Source organism: Scyliorhinus torazame, chromosome 24, assembly GCF_047496885.1.
Source record: "Scyliorhinus torazame isolate Kashiwa2021f chromosome 24, sScyTor2.1, whole genome shotgun sequence".
Classification (NCBI taxonomy): domain Eukaryota; kingdom Metazoa; phylum Chordata; class Chondrichthyes; order Carcharhiniformes; family Scyliorhinidae; genus Scyliorhinus; species Scyliorhinus torazame.
Window position 1 is genome coordinate 33700469 of NC_092730.1, and position 21040 is coordinate 33721508.

General features: G+C 44.7%; 1 protein-coding gene across 1 annotated transcript in view; it reads left to right on the forward strand.

Annotated features, from left to right (window-relative positions):
- Positions 1 to 6794, forward strand: part of LOC140399991 (histone H2B-like) — a 69739-nt gene extending 62945 nt beyond the window's left edge. Inside the window, exon 3 of the transcript XR_011937943.1 lies at positions 6559 to 6794. The gene's annotated coding sequence lies outside the window, so the exon portion shown is untranslated. The remainder of the gene's footprint in view (positions 1 to 6558) is intronic.
- Positions 6795 to 21040: the final 14246 nt, after the last annotated feature.

Sequence of the window (21040 nt, forward strand, 5' to 3'; positions counted from 1 at the left end):
AGAGACATAAATAGGATGCAGAGCTGGGCTGAGAAGTAGCAGATGGAGTTTAAACCTGAAAAGTGTGAGGTTGTCCATTTTGGAAGGACAAATATGAATGCGGAATACAGAGTTAACGGTAGGGTTCTTGGCAATGTGGAGGAGCAGAGAGATCTTGGGGTCTATGTTCATACATCTTTGAAAGTTGCCACTCAAGTGGTTAGAGCTGTGAAGAAGGCCTATGGCGTGCTAGCATTCATTAGCAGAGGGATTGAATTTAAGAGCCGTGAGGTGATGATGCAACTGTACAAAACCCTGGTAAGGCCACATTTGGAGTATTGTGTACAGTTCTGGTTGCCTCATTTTAGGAAGGATGTGGAAGCTTTGGAAAAGGTGCAAAGGAGATTTGCCAGGATGTTGCATGGAATGGAGAGTAGGTCTTACGAGGAAAGATTGAGGGTGCTCGGCCTTTTCTCATTAGAACAGAGAAGGGTGAGGGGCGACTTGATAGATGATCAGGGGAATAGATAGAGTAGACAGTCAGAGACGTTTCCCCTGGGTGGAACAAACCATTACAAGGGGACATAAATTTAAGGTGAATGGTGGAAGATATAGGGGTGATGTCAGAGGTAGGTTCTTTACCCAGAGTGTAGTGGGGTCATGGAATGCACTGCCTGTGGAAGTAGTTGAGTTGGAAACATTAGGGCCTTTCAAGCAGCTATTGGATAGGTACATGGATTACGGTAGAATGATATAGTGTAGATTAATTTCTTCTTAAGGGCAGCACGGTTGCATTGTGGATAGCACAATTGCTTCACAGCTCCAGAGTCCCAGGTTCGATTCCGGCTTGGATCACTGTCTGTGCGGAGTCTGCACATCGTCCCCGTGTGTGCATGGGTTTCCTCCGGATGCTCCGTTTTCCTCCCACAGTCCAAGGGTGGGGTGCTCTTTCCGGGGGCTGGTGCAGATCGATTGGCCGAATGGCCTCCTTCTGCACTGTAAATTCTATGATTAATCTAGGACAAAGGGTCGGCACATCATCGTGGGCCAAAGGGCCTGTTCTGTGCTGTAATGTTCTATCACTCACACTGAGGCCACTGATGACTTCGAATTTCTCCTAAAATGCCAACTGAACACACTGACTGGCAGAATTACATTACCCACGTGATTGGCGAGACGCATCCACAGGCTGACTTGGCGAGTGGTGAAAACTGACATCACTGCTTCTAATCATCACCAGAACAGAGAGATAAATGTCACATTGTTCATTCACATTTCTGATTTATAATTGTGGGGAAACTGATGGGCTTTTGGACGCAATTAAAAGTTATTTTAACTGAGATCAAATCAGCGGCTGGCTAGTTGGCCTGGGGAGACCTGTGCCACACACAGGAACAGAGACTGCAGATAAAGAATGAATCGAATATTCACATGTCACACCGGAGAACACATCGGAAAACACTTCAGCAGTCAAGGACATTCAGCCTCTGATCTCCGGGTAAGCGTTCTCCAAGGCGGCCTTCAGGACGCGCGACATCGCAGAGCCGCCGAACAGAAACATGTAGCCAAGTTCCGCACACATGAGTACGGCCTCAACCGGGACCTTGGATTCATGTCGCATTACATTCACCCCCCACCATCTGGCCTGGGCCTGCGAAATACTCAGCAAGAGCAACGACTGGGCCCGTATGTCTTTTATTCTGTTCAGTATGAAGTCTGACAACACCAGGTTAAAGTCCAACAGGTTTGTTTCAAACACTAGCTTTCGGAGCACTGCTCCTTCCTCAGGTCCTGTTTTATTCTGTTCGCAGTGGAGGCCAACAAACCCAACATGAACAGAGAAGGGTGAGGGGCGACATGAAAGAATCACATTCTATGCTCCGGTTTCCTCCCACAATCCAAAGATGTGCGGGTTAGGTGGATTGGCCATGATAAATTGCCCTTAGTGTCCAAAATTGCCCTTAGTGTTGGGTGGGGTTTACTGGGTTATGGGGATAGGGTGGTGGTGTTGACCTTGGGTAGGGTGCTCTTTCCAAGAGCCGGTGCAGACTCGATGGGCCGAATGGCCTCCTTCTGCACTGTAAATTCTATGAAAATACCCCAATTTACCCAATGATCCCAGTACGAAAAGCAAGAGACAAAAATTGTTTCTTTTGATTTTATTTTAACAACGAAACCAAATTGAACAGGAATAAAGAAGCGCTTTGAGCTGATACAACAAGCTTCGGGAGGCAATGAGAAGCTGGTTTGAGTGAGCCTCGATCATCGGTTAGCTCGTTTGTCTAGGGGTATGATTATCTCTGAAAAAGCTTCCATTTGCGATAAAATGCGAGAGGTCACGTGTTCAAATCCTGGACGAGTCTTGTATTTTTTTAATAAGGACAATCGATATGGTGTCATTGACTGAAATCGGGAGCAGGTTTGAGCTCCAGAGAATATATCAGTGCTGAACATGTGAAGACACGAACACGACATTTAAAGACCGTTTCACCATGGTGTCGGACTCTGAATTTATCCTCAAATATCAAGTAAAACAAACGAACGCTTGTGCATCCAGGTAGTTGGCTGAATGCAATGTTTGTATGTAACCCCGATAAACCATTGGTTTATATGCTGAACAAGAATCTTTCAATCTCCACCTTAGAAATAATCAATGTCCCGCTTCCGTCGCCTTCTGAGGCAGAGTTCCAAAGTCTCTGAGAGGGAGAAATTTCTACATCTCCATCCGAAAAGGGCGAAATCCTTGTTTGAAACTGCCCAGTAGTTCTGCTCTCACCCACACGCAGTGACATCCTTTCCACGTCCACCTTGTCAAGACCATTCAAAATCTGATGTACTTCAATCAAATTAACTGTCAGTCTTCACATCTCCACTGGAAACAAGTGCAGTCTGTCTAACCTTTCCTCAATAGAAACCCCGCTCATTCCTGGCACCAATCGAGGAAACCTCCTCTGAACCGTCTCCAGCGTATTTACATCTTTCCCCAAATAAGGAAACCCAAACTGCACAGAATTAGCGAAATGTTACAGCTCCTGGAATAAAAGGGACAGTAGCAATATGGATATAAATGTGGTTGAATAATCAGAAACAGAATACAATGGTCAATCGAAACTTTTCGGACTGGAAGAAGGTTTGTAGTGTTCCACCTGGGTTCCTGCTGGCATATTTGCTTTCCCTGATATATAACAATGTGCTAGATCATGGTGCACAGGGAACAGTTTCAAAGTTTGATGATGGTACAAACTTGGAAATTTTGTAAACTGAGACGTGGACAATCTAGATAGAACTTGAAAAAACAAAAGAAGATTTTCAATCTGGAGACGTGTGAGATGATGCATTTTGGTAGGGAATATAGAATCATAGAATTTACTGTGCAGAAGGTGGCCATTCGGACGATGGAATCTGCACCGGCTCTTCAAAGAGCACCCCACTGAAAACCACACCTCCACCCTATCCCCGTATCCCAGCAACCCCATCTAACCTAAGGGCAATTTAGCATGGCCAATCCACCTAATCTGCACACCTTTGGAGGGTGGGAGGAAACCGGAGGACCCGGAGGAAATCCACGCAGACACAGGGAGAACACAGACACTGATCCAAGCATGATCCGAACCTGAGACCCAGCGCTGTGAAGCCATAGTGCTAACCACTATGCTACGGTGCTGCCATTCAAATATTTATGGGATGAAGGAGCAGAGAGAAGTGGGTGTATGTGTGGATAGATAATCGATGGTAGCAGGACAGGTGTAGAGAACAGACAATAAAGCAGATCTTATTCTGGGTTTATTCCGAATGGAAAAGAGAACAAGAGGAAGGAGGTTATGCTGAATCTGTACAAGGCGCCAGTTAGACACCATATGGAATATTTTGCACAGCTCTGGGAGCCACAATATAGGACGGCTGTGGACGATTTGGGGAGCGTGCAGAAGAGGTTTACAGGATTGGTTCCATTTATAAGGATAGATTAGAGATGTTGGGAATGTTCTCCTTCGACAGGATAAGGCTGAGGGTAGATATGATGGAGATGTTCAAAATCATGAGCGGACGAGGCGGAGTAAATAGAGAGAAACAGTTCCCCCGAGTTAAAAGAGCAAAAACGTGAGGGCACAGATTTCAGTTGATTTGCAAAGGAAGCAGATGTTTGAAAAAGAAGCACTTTTGCACAACGCGTGCTTCGGGTCTGGAATGCACTGACTGGGAGTGTGGTGCAGGCAGGTTCAACTGAAGCGTTCAAGAGGGCATCAGGTGATTACTTGAATAGAAAACAATTGTAGAAGTTCGGGGACAGGGCCGGGGAATGGCACGAAGTCGTAATGCTTGGTTGGAGAGACGGTGCAAACACGATTATCCAAATGACCTCTTTCTGCGCTGTAACCATTTTCTGATTCTGTGATGTGGTTGCACCAATTCACTGTGTCACTCAAGAATAACTCCCTTACTTTTATGTTCAACTCCTCTCGTAATAAGGATAGAATTCTACTCACCTTCTTAATTACTTGTTGCACTGACTCACTCAGTTTTCGTGATTCATGCATCAGCAAACCGAGATCCCTCGTAATTCTGCAGCCGTTGGACATCGAAGTAAAGCTCTGTTTATTTTTACTCTACCTGCCAAAGCGAAACCCTGCGCTTTTTAAACATTGTTTTGGAGCTGCCAGGTTTCTGTCACTCACTCAATCTCTCTGTATCCGTCTGTAATCTGCTTCTGTCCTCTTCACAACATACTTCACTCCCTATCTTTGTGTGATTTTCAAAACTTCCCCACTCAATGGGCTTTGTCCAGATATAAAATCCTGGAACAAGCAGAAAAGCTCTGTGAGCCTGACGTGATTTAACACGCAGCATTCGGATCGGCATTCAGAAGCGCTATCGGGCGCCACAAGACCTCCTGTCGAAGATTAAATTTCAATGCTGACAGATTTCCTCATTTACACCTTGATAATATTCTGTAAAGTGACGATCAGAAGAGAATCATGTAAGGAAACAGAATATTCGCTCCTTCGCTCCTTTCCCTCTTTACTTCCTGTTGATTTACATCGAATGGAAGAGTAACAGGAAAAACAAATAACCAGAGAGCAGAAACACAACATTACCCTGTGGGATCAATTTATTCTCAAATGTGTCAATATATTGAGTGAGTGAGAAATACTTTAGCCTTTAGAGTTCAAAATGAATCTGAATCTGATTGAATCCACGAATGATAGAGTTTTATGTCCTTTTGTTTCTAATCGGTGAGATGCTGCAAATTGTGGGCCAGCAGTTCCCCAAGTACAAGGGAGCAGTTCCATCCTTTCTTTTCTTCCTTCCTACATTGTTCTCTCCGTTTCTCCTTTCTCTCCGAGGTGCTAAAATGTTGGGAATTCCAATTTAATTCCCTTTTCAGGCGGTGTTTTGTCAATTCCAAACGGTATTGAACATTCCAATCGAATGGATTTGTTATTTCCCATTGTTGCTTCCTGTGTTTATTGTGTTGTATTCTCTCACTGTCTGTTTATGATCAATGTTCCGTCTCACTGTCTGTTCCTGTGAAGATCAGCGGCACCTCCCGCCTAGCAGCCTTGACGTTGCTCTGCGCCAATCATAGAAACAGAAACAATTGGAGCAGAAGGAGGCCCTTCGGCCCTTCGTGCCTTCTCTGCCATTCATTGTGATCATGGCTGATCATCCAACCCAATTGGCTGATCCCTCCTTCCCCGCCTCCCCTCCCGTATTGTTGATTGCCTTCTCCCCATGTGCTTCATCAAACTGTTTCTTGAAATTATAGTGGTTTTGCCTCAGCAAATTGCTATGGGAGCAAATTCCAATCTGACCAAACTCTGCGTAAAGACATTTATACTCTTCTCCGTCCAACACGGTCTACCCCATATCCTCAGACTGTGACTCCTGGTCCTGAACATCCCGCCATCAGGAGCATTCTTCCTGCATCAACTCTGTCCAGTCCTTTTGGAATTCGACAGCTTTCTATGAAATCCCCTCATTCTTCTGAACGCCAGCGAATACAATCGCAACCGCCCAGTCTCTCCTCATACGTCAGACCTTTAATCCCCGGAATCAGTCTGCTGTACCTCCGCTGCGCTCCCTCTACAGCAAGAACACCCTTTCTCAGAGAAGGAGACCAAATGTGCACACGATATTACAGACGTGGCCTCACCAGGGCCCTGGATAATTGCACCAAGAATATTCCTGCTCCTGCACTGAAATCCTCTCGCGATGAAGGCCAACATACTATTGACCTCCTTTACCGCCTGCTGCACCTGCAACCTCACCCTCAGCAACAGGTGTACGAGGTCCGCCAGGTCTCGTTCCACATTCCCCTCTCCTATTAATGGACATTCAGATGACAATCTGCCTTCCTGGTTTTGCTCCCAAAGTGTATAACCTCACATTTATACATATTATACATTCATCTGCCATTCATTTTCCAACTCACTCAACTCATGTGGAGTTAGAGCAATTCATCCTGTCAGTTCGCATTTCATAATAGTTGGATTCCAGCTTGCGTGACTATCTGTGTGGAGTTTACACTTTATCCCCGTGTCTGCATGGGTTTTTTCAGTGTGTTCCTGTTTCGTCCCACAGTGTAGGTTGGGTGGATTCGTCATGAGCAAGTGCGGGGTTATGAGGAGAAGCGGAAGAGGGGGTCCAGGTCGAGTGCGCTTTCCGAAGTTCGGTGCAGACTCAAGAGGCCGAATGTCCTGCAGGGTTTCTCTGGATAACAAATTAGAATCGTCAGAACTCCGACATTGACGGGATGTTTGAGGCGTCCGAGTGATGTCCATCATGATGCGATCAATTGTTTGTATCTTTCAGTCTTTCCGCGATGTTTTATTTACAATGTGTAGAAACATGTTGGACATGGTGTTGAAGTGTTTCCCATCAGTCCAATCAGAACAATCCCTGAGTTGACATGATGGAAATGTAATTTGCTGACAGGAACAACATTTCCAACACTTCACATCTGGCTGCACATCTGGACCAATGCACAAAGACAACCTTCTTCCGTTAGTTATTGGGGATATTAAAAGTCCATGAGGTGGTTTGGTGAAGTCAGGTTACATGGCGAGTTGGCCGAGAGGTGAAGGTGATGCGCTGCTAATCCATTGTGCTTTGCATCTGCGGGTTTGAATCCATTCTCGTCGACGCGGAACTAGGATGAAGGTTAGATTCGGAGTTCAACAGGCCTGAGGAATGAATCTTCTTGCACCAATCTCTATACCGATATTCCTAATCCTCTGTCTGATAATCGATTTAAATCACGACACCAGTTTTGGGCAGGAGTTTGGCACCATGAAAACTTGCGGCTTCAGAAGCTCCAAAACAGACGCCAGCTTCATCTGGGGCACTGCTGGCAGATTTTGTCTTTCCGGAACCGGCAGCCCAGCTGTGAAAACAAGTTAGTCAGATGATCTCATTACACTGTAAGACGTGGGAGCAGAAGTAGGTCATTCGGCCAATCGTGTCTGCTCCACCATTCAGATAGGTTTTAACTGATCTGATGTAATCCTCAAACCCACTTTCCCACATCATCCCCATAATCCTTGATTTCCTTACTGATTAAAAATCTGTCTGTATCAGCCTTGAACATATTAACTGACCCAGCCTGACAGCCCTATTCGGTTACAAAAATGGTTCCACAGATACACTATAGTCTGAGAGAAGAAATTACTCATCATCCCTGGTTTGAATGGGCGGCCCCTTACTCTGAGATCATTCCCTTTGGTCCGAGACTCTCCCACATGAAGAAACAACCTCTCAGCATCCACCCTGTTAATCCCCTTGTAAATCGATTAAATCGGTGAATTTGAATGGTGGGATTTCATACGTGTCCCAAAGTTTAGTTCAGGCCTCTGGATTCCCAATCCAGTGACATAATCTTTCATCCCTCTGGACATAAAACAGTTGATTCAGCTCATTGTTAACATCTTGGGCCAGTGGGCCTATGAATGGCAAATGGTGTTTAATTTGGATAAATGTGGGGAGATACATTTTGGTTGATCCAAACAGAGCTGGACTCGCTCAATTAATAGTAAGGAGTTGGGTACAGTTATAGAACAAAAAGATCAAGGAGTGTACAGGTCCATAGCTCCTTGAAGATAGAGTCGTAGTCGGACAAAATGGTGAAGAAGGCATTCAGAATGCTAGGTTTTATTGGTCAGAATATTGAATACAGGAGTTGAGACGTCTTGTTGAAGTTGTACAAGACATTGGTAAGACCACACACGGTATGCTGTGTTCAGTTATGGTCACCCTATTATAGGAAGGATATTGTTAAGCTAGAAAGAGTGCAGAAGCAATTTACGAGGATGCTACCAGGACTTGATAGTCTGCGTTATAAGGAGAGGCTGGATAGGATGGGACTTTTCCCCCTGTAGCTTGAGAGGCTTACGGGTGATCTTACAGCGATCTATAAAATAATGAGGAGCATAGATAAGGTAGGTAGTCGACACATTTCCCCAAAGGTAGATGTGTCTCGAACTAGAGGGCATTTGTATAAGGTGAGAGGGGAGAAATACTAAATAGACCAGGCAGGACATTTCTTCACGCTGAGGGTGGTGAGTATCTGGGACGGGCTGCCAGAGGCAGGGGCGTGTACAATTTAATCTTTAAAAAATCAGTTGGACAGTTACATGGGCAGGGTGGATAAGAGAGGGCCAAACACGGGCAAGTGGGACTAGCTTAGTGATAGAGACTGGGCGGCATGATCAAGCTGGGCCGAACGGCCTGTTGTCATGCTGTAAACATCTATGACTCTATCCATCTTCCTGAGGACATTCGAATTTCCTCCACAGAATTGTATTGAGCCGATTGATGCATAATAATTTATTCAACACTTTATCTAAATTAGACAGATATTGTGGATTCATTAGGGGCTAAACAAAATATGAGAGACAATTGAATGAACAAAGTTACAAGAAATTACATTCCAAAAAATCCCAACAGTGTTTGGATGGACAGGTGGAAGTTTGAGCTGAGGAGGGAAAACTCGGCTGTCAGCAAGTTGCACCGGATTTCTGTAAAAAACGACCGCGGCAGGACTCGAACCTGCAATCTTCTAATATCATCACTGAAATTCACCGAAGTCAGGCGCCTTATCCATTAGGCGACGCGGCCACTGGTTATGACACGTGAGCTGATGTTTATCTCTTGTGAATAAACACTGCGATTCTATGTGTTTCATTTCTATTGTTTGGTGATCCGCTGTTTCCCAGATCCCAGAAAATACAAGGGAAAGCTCCAGCTGCCGGACATGGTCATTTTCAAAGTGGAAAAGCCCTTCACTCTGTGAGCTGTGAAGATTCATGGAGGCTCGGGGACTCTCAGGCCGGCCAGGGCTCTTTATCCGGCTCCATTCACAGGAAAAGTGACTTCAGTTTCCGCAATAACATCCGCTCTCTCTGAAACCCCCAAACTGAAATTCAGTCTCACCGTTAAGGTGAAGACTGCGGACTGCGGTTCCCGCTCCTGCCGTTTAATACAGATCACTGTAACTGTGTACATTGAGCAGAAATAAATTGCAGTTGTTTGTAAACATTTCTTACTGAACTCACTGTCATTCTGCATTAACAGGACGAGTTTGAGTCTCGTGATATTTGATCCGATATTAAACCTTGCAAAAATATAAACTGAGCAGGTAAATCAGAAATATCCGGAAAAGATTATTTGAATTGCGCTTTTGAACGGAGTCATTTCAAAAACATTCCAACACAGAGAGAAATTCCTGGAACCAGCTGCAGAAAATCTCCGGGAGCCTGACGTGATTTGGACGCAACCTTCTGATGTGGAGTCAGACGCGCTACCTTAGCGCCAGAAGCCCAAGTTCTAATAACTGAACCTTTCTCCTCAGAGATTTATTTTTTATTTACACTTTGACGGTACACTGTAAATCAGCACCTGTGCGAAAGAAACTCAAAGAAGTCTGATTGAGGGATACTAAAGGGCCCTGAAGTAAAGCAGCTGTACCACGTTGTTAAGGTGATGCACAATAATCCATTGTGCTCTGTACACGTGGCTTCAAATCCCATCCTTGTCTGGAACGTGTCTGTTGTGTCTCTGGGTAACTTGATGTGGGTGAAGTGAAAATGCTGTGATTTTTAGCTTTTGTTTGAGGGCTTGGGTGGTGAATAGTCAAACACTGTCCATACTGAAAGCACATTCATCGTGGCCGGAAACTTCCACAAGGCCAACCTCAAGAGTGTACTGCCAAAATTCCACCAGCTCATCTCCTGTCCCACCAGGGGAGACAACACGATTGACCTCAAAAATCAAGGGCACCTACCGTTCCATCCCGTGGCCGCACTTTGGAAAATCAGACCATAGGACGGTGCTCCTTCTCCCGGCATACAAGCAGAAACTTAAGTGGGAGAATCCAGCTAAGAAGGTCGTGCAGTGCTGGTCCGAGGAAGCAGAAGAGCTCTGACGTGACTGCTTGGAGACAGTGGACTGGTCCATATTTAAGAACTCAGCGACTAACTGAAATGAGTATGTCACCACTGTCACAGACTTCATCAGCAAATGTGTGGACGACTGCGTGCCAAAGAAAGCAGTACGTACGTTTCCCAACCAGAAACTGTCGTGTTGGGTGTTGCGATACACAAATGAACCAACACGGGTGTAGATGGTACAACTCTGTTTTATTATTCTGTAGAATAATAACTATTAACTTCTGGCTGTGGTTCGTACTTCAACAGCAAACCTGTGGACCCAGCCCTAGCACTATCTTAGTGAGGCACTCAGCACATGGTGTATGTCTGAGTGGCTCGCTGTCAGCTCTGTGCTCTGAGCTATCTCCTGGTAGAAAAGAGAGGGAACTGTGGTGTGCCCTGTTTTATAGTGCGTGTGCCCTCACTGCTGATTCGCTGCGATGTTGTGTGTGTGTTGATTAGTCCAACTACCTGTCCATCAGTGTGTGTGTGTGATTGCACCATAACACCATAAGACATAGGAGTGGAAGTAAGGCCATTGGGCCCATCGAGTCCTCCACCATTCAATCATGTCTGATTTCAACTCAATTTACCCACTCTCGCTCCATAGCCCTTAATTCCTCGAGAAATCAAGAATTTATCAACTTCTGTCTTAAAGACACTCAACGTCCCGGCCTTCACCGCCCTCTGTGGCAATGAATGCCACAGACCCACCACTCTCTGGCTGAAGACATTTCTCCTCATCTCTGTTCTAAAGTGACTCCCTTTTATTCTAAGTCTGTGCCCCCGGGTCCTAGTCTCCCCTGCTAATGGAAACAACTTCCCTACGTCCACCCTATCTAAGCCATTCATTATCTTGTAAGTTTCTATTAGATCTCCCCTCAACCTCCTAAACTCCAATGAATATAATCCCAGGATCCTCAGATGTTCATCGTATGTTAGGCCTCCCATTCCTGGGATCATCCGTGTGAATCTCCACTGGACCCGCTCCGCTGCCAGAATGTCCTTCCTGAGGTGTGGGGCCCAGAATTGCTCACAGAAGAATAAATGGGGAATAACTAGTGCTTTATAAATCTTCAGAAGTACATCCCTGCTTTTATATTCCAAGCCTCTTGAGATAAATGACAACATTGCATTTGCTTTCTTAATTACGAACTCAACCTGCAAATTTACCTTCAGAGAATATGTTATGATATGTTAATGTGGATATCATGACATCCCGCCTTTTCACAAGGAAATGTGCCGACATGGTAATAAATATTGGTGTGTACTGAGTGCATATGAATATGTGTGCAATATTTACAACATGTACATGAGGCTAAACTATATACATCGGAAGGTGTCAGGTGCAACAGAGCAACGAGGTTGTAGCACAAACAAAACAAGTGCAATCAGCAAATATCGAAACAGAACTTCTGGAACAACAAGAAAGAAACACGTTAACAGTATTGCAAAACAATTCAGTGAGTCCAATGTGCAAACAGGCTCATAAGTCCAGTCTATTAGGTGGGCGACGGATTTGGGTTGGCCGTTAGGATGGCACACCATTCATCGCCCGGATTAATGCCGTGCGCTGGCATCGGCTGGTGGGTCCGACTTGGGGACATCCAGTTCTTGTTTATTACCGCAACACAAAAGGTTTCCCGGTCGTCGGTATCACCAGTCTGCACGACGTCAGGGTATGATTCGGTGTATGGGGGCTAAATGGCCCGCACGTCCCTGCGAGGCTGACAGAATTGCAGAGAGTTGGCACGTTGAGCTGCTCGACAGCAGGCAGCGTAGTGGCCCATCCTGCTGCAGCAGAGGCATTGTCGCGCTTTGGCTGGACATTGCCGCTTTAAGTGTGCGAATCCACAGTTGCCGCACGTCGTGACATCATGGCGTTCGTCGCGCGACCATGCATGCATGGTGCGGTCCTGCATAGAGCATGCCTGCGCATCCCGTCTCTCTGTGTCGATGTCCCCTCTTTTGGCGTGTACAAGCGCGGGAGCCCTCGGAAAGCGCGCAAAATGGCCGCCGCCGTCCGGGCCGCGGGCCGGGAGGAACTCAATCGACTGGACCTGCTCGGCTCATAGGAACCCTGCCGTGCCGATTCGGCTGCATGGAATTTGGAGTACCGGCTGGTTGCGTCTTCGTGGAGGACACAGGTCTCGATGGCGGTGGCTAGGGTGAGGCGCTTTATGTTGAAGAGCTGCTGGCGTAGGGTGTCCGAGGTGACCCCAAAAACTATCTGATCCCGAATCATGGAGTCGGAGGTGGCCTCATAGCCACAGGACTGCGCGAGGATATGGAGATATGTCAAATAAGACTGAAAAGGCTCATCCATACCCTGCAGGCGCTGCTGGAAGAGCTACTTCTTGAACCTCTCATTTACTTCCACGCTGAAGTGTTGCTCAAATTTTAGAAGGACCGTCTTGTACTTCGTCTTGTCCTCGCCTTCCGTGAATGCCAGGGAGTTGTAGATGTGGATGGCGTGTTGCTCTGCCGTGGAGAGGAGGAGGGCGATCTTCCTGGTGTCCGATGCATTCTCCCTGCCTGTGGCTTCTAGGAAGAGTTGGAAGCTCTGTTTAAACAGCTTCCAGTTGACGCCAAGATTTCCAGCGATCCGGAATATGAAGGTTTCCAGCGATCCGATGTGGCGGGATGATGGTTTCAATGGCGCAGGATGGCGTGTTTCTGAAGAGGTGCCGGTAGGTCTCACAGTTGCTGGCGAGTATCCAGACCTGGTATCATGTCGTGTTGGGTGTTCCGATAAACAAACAAACCAACACGGTTGTAGATGGTACAACTCTGTTTTATTATTCTGTACAATAATAACTATTAACTTCTGGCTGTGGTTCGTACTTCACCAGCAAACCTGTGGACCCAGCCCAACACTATCTTAGTGAGACACTCAGCACATGGTGTATGTCTGAGTGGCACGCTGTGAGATCTGTGCTCTGAGCTCTCTCCTGGTAGAATGAGCGGGAACTGTGGTGTTCCCTGTTTTATAGTGCGTGTGCTCTCACTGCTGATTGGCTGCGATGTTGTGTGTGTGTTGGTTGGTCCATCTACCTGCTTATCAGTGTTTGTGTGTTATTGCACCAAGATATGTTAATGAGGATATCATGACAGAAACCATGGCTTAATCGGGAGATTGACTCCCTACAGAAGGGCAGGTCTGAGGTGTTCAAGTCAGGCGGCCCTGACCTATACAATAAATCCAGGTACAACCTCGGTAAAGCCATCCGGTATGCCAAGAGAGAATATCAGACCAAGCTAGAGTCACAGCCTAGCGTTACAGACTCTCGTCGGTTGTGGCAAGGTTTAAACAACATAACGGGCTACAAAGCGACGCCGAGCAGCGTCTCCAGCAGCAGCGCACCCCTCTCCGATGAACTCAATGCATTCTATGCTTGGTTCAAGCAGGAAACCATTGATCCGCTGTTGAGTTCCCCAACAGCCCAAAAAACACTCATACCCACCGATACTGAATTAATCCCACTTTTCCCAAACAGTAATTGTGATTGGTAGATACAGAAAGATTTCCACACTGATATTCGGCACCAATATCTGACAGAGACTGGATTCCACCCTCACGTGCAGTACCAGTCATTGACTGATAATGAATAAATCTATGAGGAGAAAGGTTCAGTGACCAGTACTTGAGCGTGTCGCGCAACGGTAGCGCGTCTGACTCCAGATCAGAAGGTTGCTTGATGCGAAAGAGAAAATGATGGAAAATCACAGCAGGTCTGGCAGCATCTGTAGGGAGAGTAAAATCTAATGTTTTGAGTCTAATGACTCTTTGTCACATCAGGAGGTTGCTTGTTCAAATCACGTCAGGCTGACTGAGTTTATCTACAGCTGATTCCACAATTTTACATTTGGACAAAGTTCATTGTGTGGAAATGAAATGACTCCGTTTAGAAGCATAATATAAATAATCTTTTCAGGATGTTTCAGATTTACTCGTTCAGTTTATATCTTTGCACAGTTTTATATCGATTCAAATATCAGAAGACACAACCTCGTCCTGTTAAAGCAGAATGACAGTGATGTCAGTAAGGAATGTTTACAAACAACAGCAATTTCTTTCTGCTCACTGTACCCAGTTATAGTGATCTGTATTAAACAGCAGGAGCGGGAACCGCAGTCCGCAGTCTTCACCTTAACGGTGAGTCTGAATTTCAGTTTGGGGGTTTCAGAGACAGCGGATGTTATTGTGGAAACTTTTCCTGTGAATGGAGCCGGTTAAAGAGCCGTGGCCGGGATGAGAGTCCCCGAGCCCGGGGTCAGTGGGAGCCCGGAGACAAGGGAGAGCCCAGAGAAAGAGAAAGACATTAGAGAGAGGGAGTGGGGTAGGAAGAGACAGGGATGGGGAAAGGGAGGGAAATCGAAGGATGGCACAATGTGTGAGAGTGAAGAAGGAACAGAGGGAGAGAGCTGGAGGAAGAAAGGCAGCTGCAGGCAGGACTCCGGGTAAATCTCCTCTTCTCTGGTTGTAAATAGTCTGGTTGGATTGTTCACACCCGTCCGAGAGGGGAAACTGGTGTCTCGAGTTTTAATGTGGTTTTTAACTTGATATTGTTAAATACCCTTATTGTCCCTCTGTGGGGTATTACTGAATGTTGTTAAATATCCTTATTGTCCCTCTGTGGGGCATTACCGGATATTGTGAAATATCCTTATTGCCTCTATGTGGGGTATTACTAGATATTGTTAATCATCCTTATTGCCTCTCTGTGGGGTATTACTAGATATTGTTAAACATCCTTATTGCCCCTCTGTGGGGTATTACTGGATATTGTTAAATATCTTTATTGTCCCTCTGTGGTGTATTACTGGAGATTGTTAAATATCCGTATTGCCCCTCTGTGGGGTATTACATGATATTGTTAAATATCCTTATTGCCCCTCTGCGGGGTACTACTGGATATTGTTAAATATCCTTATTGACCGTCTGTGGGGTATTACTAGATATTATTAAATATCCTCATTGTCCCTCTGTGGGGGTATTACTGGATATTGTTAAATATCCTTATTGCCCCTCTGTAGGGTATTACTGGATATTGTTAAATATCCTTATTGCCCCTCTGTGGGGTATTGCTAAATGAATATTTTTCGTCAGTATTCACACAGAAAAAAGACAATGTTGTCGAGGAGAATATTAGACTAGAAGGGTTTGAGATTCATAAGGAGGAGGTGTTAGCAATTCTGGAAAGTGTGAAAATAGATAAGTCACGTGGGCCGGATGGGATTTATCCTAGGATTCTCTGGGAAGCTAGGGAGGAGATTGCTGAGCCTTTGGCCTTGATCTTTAAGTCATCTTTGTCTACAGGAATAGTGCCAGAAGACTGGAGGATAGCATATGTTGTCCCCTTGTTCAAGAAGAGGAGGAGAGATAGCCCCGGTAACTATAGACCAATGAGCCTTACTTCTGTTGTAGGAAAAATATTGGAAAGTTTTATAAGAGATAGGGTGTATAATCATCTGGAAAGGAATAATTTGATTAGAGATAGTCAACACGGTTTTGTGAAGGGTAGGTCGTGCCTCACAAACCTTATTGAGTTCTTTGAGAAGGTGACCAAACAGGTGGATGAGGGTAAAGCAGTTGATGTGGTGTCTCTGGATTTCATAAAGCGTTTGATAAGGTTCCGCACGGTAGACTACTGCAGAAAATACGGAGGCATGGGGTTCAGGGAGATTTAGCAGTTTGGCTCAGAAATTGGCTAGCTGGAAGAAGACAAAGGGTGTTGGTTGATGGGAAATGTTCAGGCTAGAGTCCAGTTACTAGTGCTGTACCACAAGGATCTGTTTTGGGCCCACTGCTGTTTGTCATTTTTATAAATGACCTGGAGGAGGGCGTCTAAGGATGGGTGAGTAAATTTGAAGATGACACTAACGTCGGTGGAGTTGTGGACAGTGCAGAAGGATGTTACAAATTACAGAGGGACATAGATAAGCTGCAGCGCTGGGCTGAGAGGTGGCAAATGGAGTTTAATGCAGAAAAGTGTGAGGTGATTCATTTTGGAAGGAATGACAGGAAGACTGAGTACTGGGCTAATGGCAAGATTCTTGGCAGTGTGGATGAGCAGAGAGATCTCGGTGTCCATGTACATAGATCCCTGACAGTTGCCACCCAGGTTGCGAGGGTTGTTAAGAAGGCGTACGGTGTGTTAGCTTTTATTGGTAGATGGATTGAGTTGAGGAGCCATGAGGTCATGTTGCAGCTATACAAAACTGAAGTGCGGCCGCATTTGGAGTATTGCGTGCAATTCTGGTCGCCGCATTATAGGAAGGATGTGGAAGCATTGGAAAGGGTGCAGAGGAGATTTACCAGAATGTTGCCTGGTATGGAGGGAAGATCGTATGAGGAAAGGCTGAGGGACTTGAGGCTGTTTTCGTTAGAGAGAAGAAGGTTAAGAGGTGAGTTAATTGAGACACAAAAGATGATCAGAGGATTGGATAGGGTGGACAGCGAGAGCCTTTTTCCTCGGATGGTGATGTCTAGCACGAGGGGACATAGCTTTCAATTGAGGGCAGATAGATATAAGACCGATGTCAGTGGTAGGTTCTTTACTCAGAGAGTAGTAAGGGCGTGGAATGCCCTGCCTGCAACAGCAGTGGACTCGCCAACACTAAGGACATTCAAATGGTCATTGGATAGACATATGGACGGTAAGGGAATAGTGTAGATGGGCTATAGAGTGGTTTCACAGGTCGGCGCAACATCGAGGGCCGAAGGGCCTGAACTGCGCTGTAATGTTCTATGTTCTATTGTTAAATATCCTTATTGCCCCTCCGTGGGGCATTACTGGATATTGTTAAATATCTTTATTTCCCCTCTGTGGGGTATTACTGGATATCGTAAATTTTCTTCTTGCCCCTCTGTGGGGTATTACTGGATATTGTTAAATATCCGTATTGTCCCTCTGTGGGGTATTACTGGATATTGTTACATTTCCTTATTGTCCCTCTGTGGGGTATTACTGGATATTGTTAAATATCCTCATTGTCCCTCTGTGGGGTATTACTGGATATTGTTAAATATCCTTATTGTTCCTCTGTGGGGTATTACTGGATATTGTTAAATATTCTCATTGCCCCTCTGTGGGGTATTACTGGATATTGTTAAATATCCTTGTTCCCCCTCTGTGGGGTATTACTGGATATTGTAAATTTTCTTATTGCCCCTCTGTGGGGTATTACTGGATATTGTTAAATATCCTTATTGTCCCTCTGTGGAGTATTACTGGATATTGTAAATTTTCTTATTGTCCCTCTGTGGGGTATTAATGGATATTGTTAAATATCCTTATTGCCCCTCTGTGGGGTATTACTGGATATTGTGATTCTAACGTTACCAAATGACGTCACCGTGATAATAAACAGAACCCATTCCAGTCAGTGGAGATGAGATATTGGCAGGAATAATACTCACACACCACTGCAAATGTTGTCTGTTTAATCATGACGTCATCAGTGGCTCATGGTTAAGGTGTGAGTGATGTTAATCATGATCTGATCAAATGTGTGTCTGTTTCACTCTTTCCGCGGGGAGTTTTCATGCTGAGGAGAAACATGTTGGACATGGTCTGGGATTGTTTCACTCCGGTCCATTCCCAACATTGCTGTCCTGGTGGGATGGGCATTTCCTTCCAATCGTTTCAGGACACTTGCTTAATTTTGATTAATTATCATTTATTAAGAATTGTTTCAGATGTTTAGTGCAATTCTTTTAAATATGCAAATTATCACACGCGATAAAATGTTACTTTCATTCCCAAACAGCGAAATTGGGTAAAAACCATCAATGAGAGGCAAAGGGAGCGCCGGTCATTTGTGTGGTCAGTGGTTTGTTTCTATAGCTGAGTAAATATTCCGGAGCAGAGCCGCTGCGAGCGGGGTTCGAACCTCGGCGGGGATACAATAATGTGGGTTTGCCGTTTCTGTCCACACATCTGGATAGGAATGGAGCTGCTGCTGCCCGGGGAGCTGGACAAGCAAGAGGCACAGATATTGACCAACTGCACCCGCCCCAAATAGATTCCCCAAATTACTGAACAAAACAAAAACAAGCACAAATCATAATTAAAGAAAGTATGACAGTCTCTCTGAAAACAATATGCCAACATCTCTAAAGAATGGATTTGCTGCAGCGAATTCCCTCTGAACTGTCTCAATGTCAGCCGTCAATCCTTGCCAGTTACTCAGACAGGCGCCGACTGGTTAGAAGTTTGCTTCACTTTTCTAGATCCGGCTCAATAAAATCAATCACAGGCCCATGATCTGCTTTCCTCCTGTTCTCAGACACATCCACTTTCTACAAGGGCGCACTAACTGGTTTTCAGAGTAAGAGTCAGACTGCAGTCACCTCGTTCTCTCTCGATCCCTTTATCTCAGAGCCACCTCACAACCAGGAATGGAACTTATTATTTATTATTATTAACGTTATTATTTAGTGATTGTTGCTTTGAGTGTGAGCTTTTTATTCATCTTCATATTTCGTTTAGTTTCCCAACAAAATGTTAAATGTCAGACTGAACTCGATAAATTCAAACTATTTACTGACAACCAACCGGGATTGCGATTGATTTTCGCAGTGGGGAATTGAACAGAGTCCAATGGAATACATTATAAAACCAGCCTGGAATCACTCCAGGAAGTTCATCTTCCGGTTAGGGACGCTGCAGCCTTCCGGCCTCAACATCGAATTCAACAACTTCAGATGATTGGCTCTACCCCATCTCGACCCATTTGGTTTCATCCCATTTCATTCCAACTGTCTCTGACCATTTCCAAATTTCTTGTGTTATGGGCGAGGGGTTTTCAGAACCCCAAAATGTCTCATGGAGTTCAACCAACCTCACCCTTTAATGGGTTTCTTTTCCGAGAACACGGCTTATTCCATAGGTGTGATATTACAATTACGGACACGTGGGTTTTTAAACACAAAACACTGTTTATTCCATGAACTCAACTTAACATCTTAAATAAACATTGGATCTCTTAACACCCCTTACTTGAAAGATAACTCAGGAAAATATTGCAACAGTAAATAATTCATTCAAATGTTCCTTCAAACTTCCAAGAGACTTAACACTTTTAAACAGTATCACATCAGGTTAAAGGATATATATATATTTTGTAGAATGGCAGAGACTGTCGCAAACTTGCTTTCTATTTTTAAACTGCCCTCAGCAAAACCAGCCAGGCATTTTTTTAGCTGCTCTCAGCAAAACCAAACTGCAAAACCTGCAGCTCTCTGGAAACACACAGACACAGCTTTTAAACTGAAACTAAAAACCTGCCAAAACACAGACTGCAAAATGGCTGAACTGAGCTGAGCTCCAACCACTCTATGACATCACTGTTTTCTTAAAGGTACATTGCTTAAACATCCAGTTATTAAAGGCACTCTCGCATGACACCTCCTCCCAAGAAAAAAAAACCCATCAACTTCAAGATGGTTTAATTTTTCACTTTTGCACCATCCACTCAGAAATGTACACAGTAAATATACATCTTCATTTAAAGAAAACAACACACTCAAACAGGTATCATAACATAGTCCATTTTTCTTTGTTCTTCTTCCTCCAACCGAAATCCTTCTCGATTGACAGTCTCTTTGAAAAATGTCTCTGCACGATCCATCCATTCCTCTACTACTCGGCATTTCTCTTTAGAATCAGATACTTTAGTTCAATCTGACCACAGAGTCCCTTACAATTCTCCAATACAGGAATATTGGTGATCACAGCTTTCAGGCAGCCAAATGCCTGTTGAAAGTTCGCTGTCCATTGAATTTTTTTTACGGTTCTTCAGTAATTCCATCAGTGGAGTAATCATGCTACAAAAATTTTGCACAGCTGTTCAATCAAATCCACCCATGCTAAGAAATCACATTATTTCCCATTGTCTTGAGGGTATCGGAAACTCCGCAAGGAAATTGATTTGGGCTTCTCCAAATTCACTTTCGCGTAGGTTTATCGCCAAACCTTCCTCCTGAAGTCGATCGAAGAACTCCATACGATGCTTTAAATGTTATTTCCATGTCTGGAAATTGGAAGTAAAATCAGATTGTCCCACTTCCTCAATGCAATCCCTCAATGGTGGGATAGGATAAGAGTCCGTTCCTGTAACTGCATTCATCTTTCTGTAGTCCACACCCAACCGTTGGGTACCATCTGGTTTAGGTACCATCACTATGGGTGAGCTCCATTGGCTGCACCCCACTTCAATTATGCCATTCTTCAGCATACCCTCAATCTCTCTGTTAACCTGTGCCAATTTTAAAGGATTAAGTCTACATGGATGTTGTTTGATAGGAACAGCATTTCCCACATCTACATCATGTATAGCCATTTTAGTACTTCCCAATTTATCTCTACAAACTTGCCCATGTGATATCAATAACTCTTTCTGGTCAGTTCGTTTTTCCTCTGGCAGGTAACTTCACAATTCATCCCAATTTTTAAGAACATCCTCATTTTCCAATTGAATTTGAGGTATGTCAAATTCACAGTCATCTGGATTTGGTTCGTCACTTTGAGTTAGAATCATTAAAACCTTTTTCTCTCCTTCCCTTTCAAAGTACCTTTTAAGCATAGTCACATGACACACTCGGTGAGTCTTCCTTCTATCTGGTGTTTTTACCA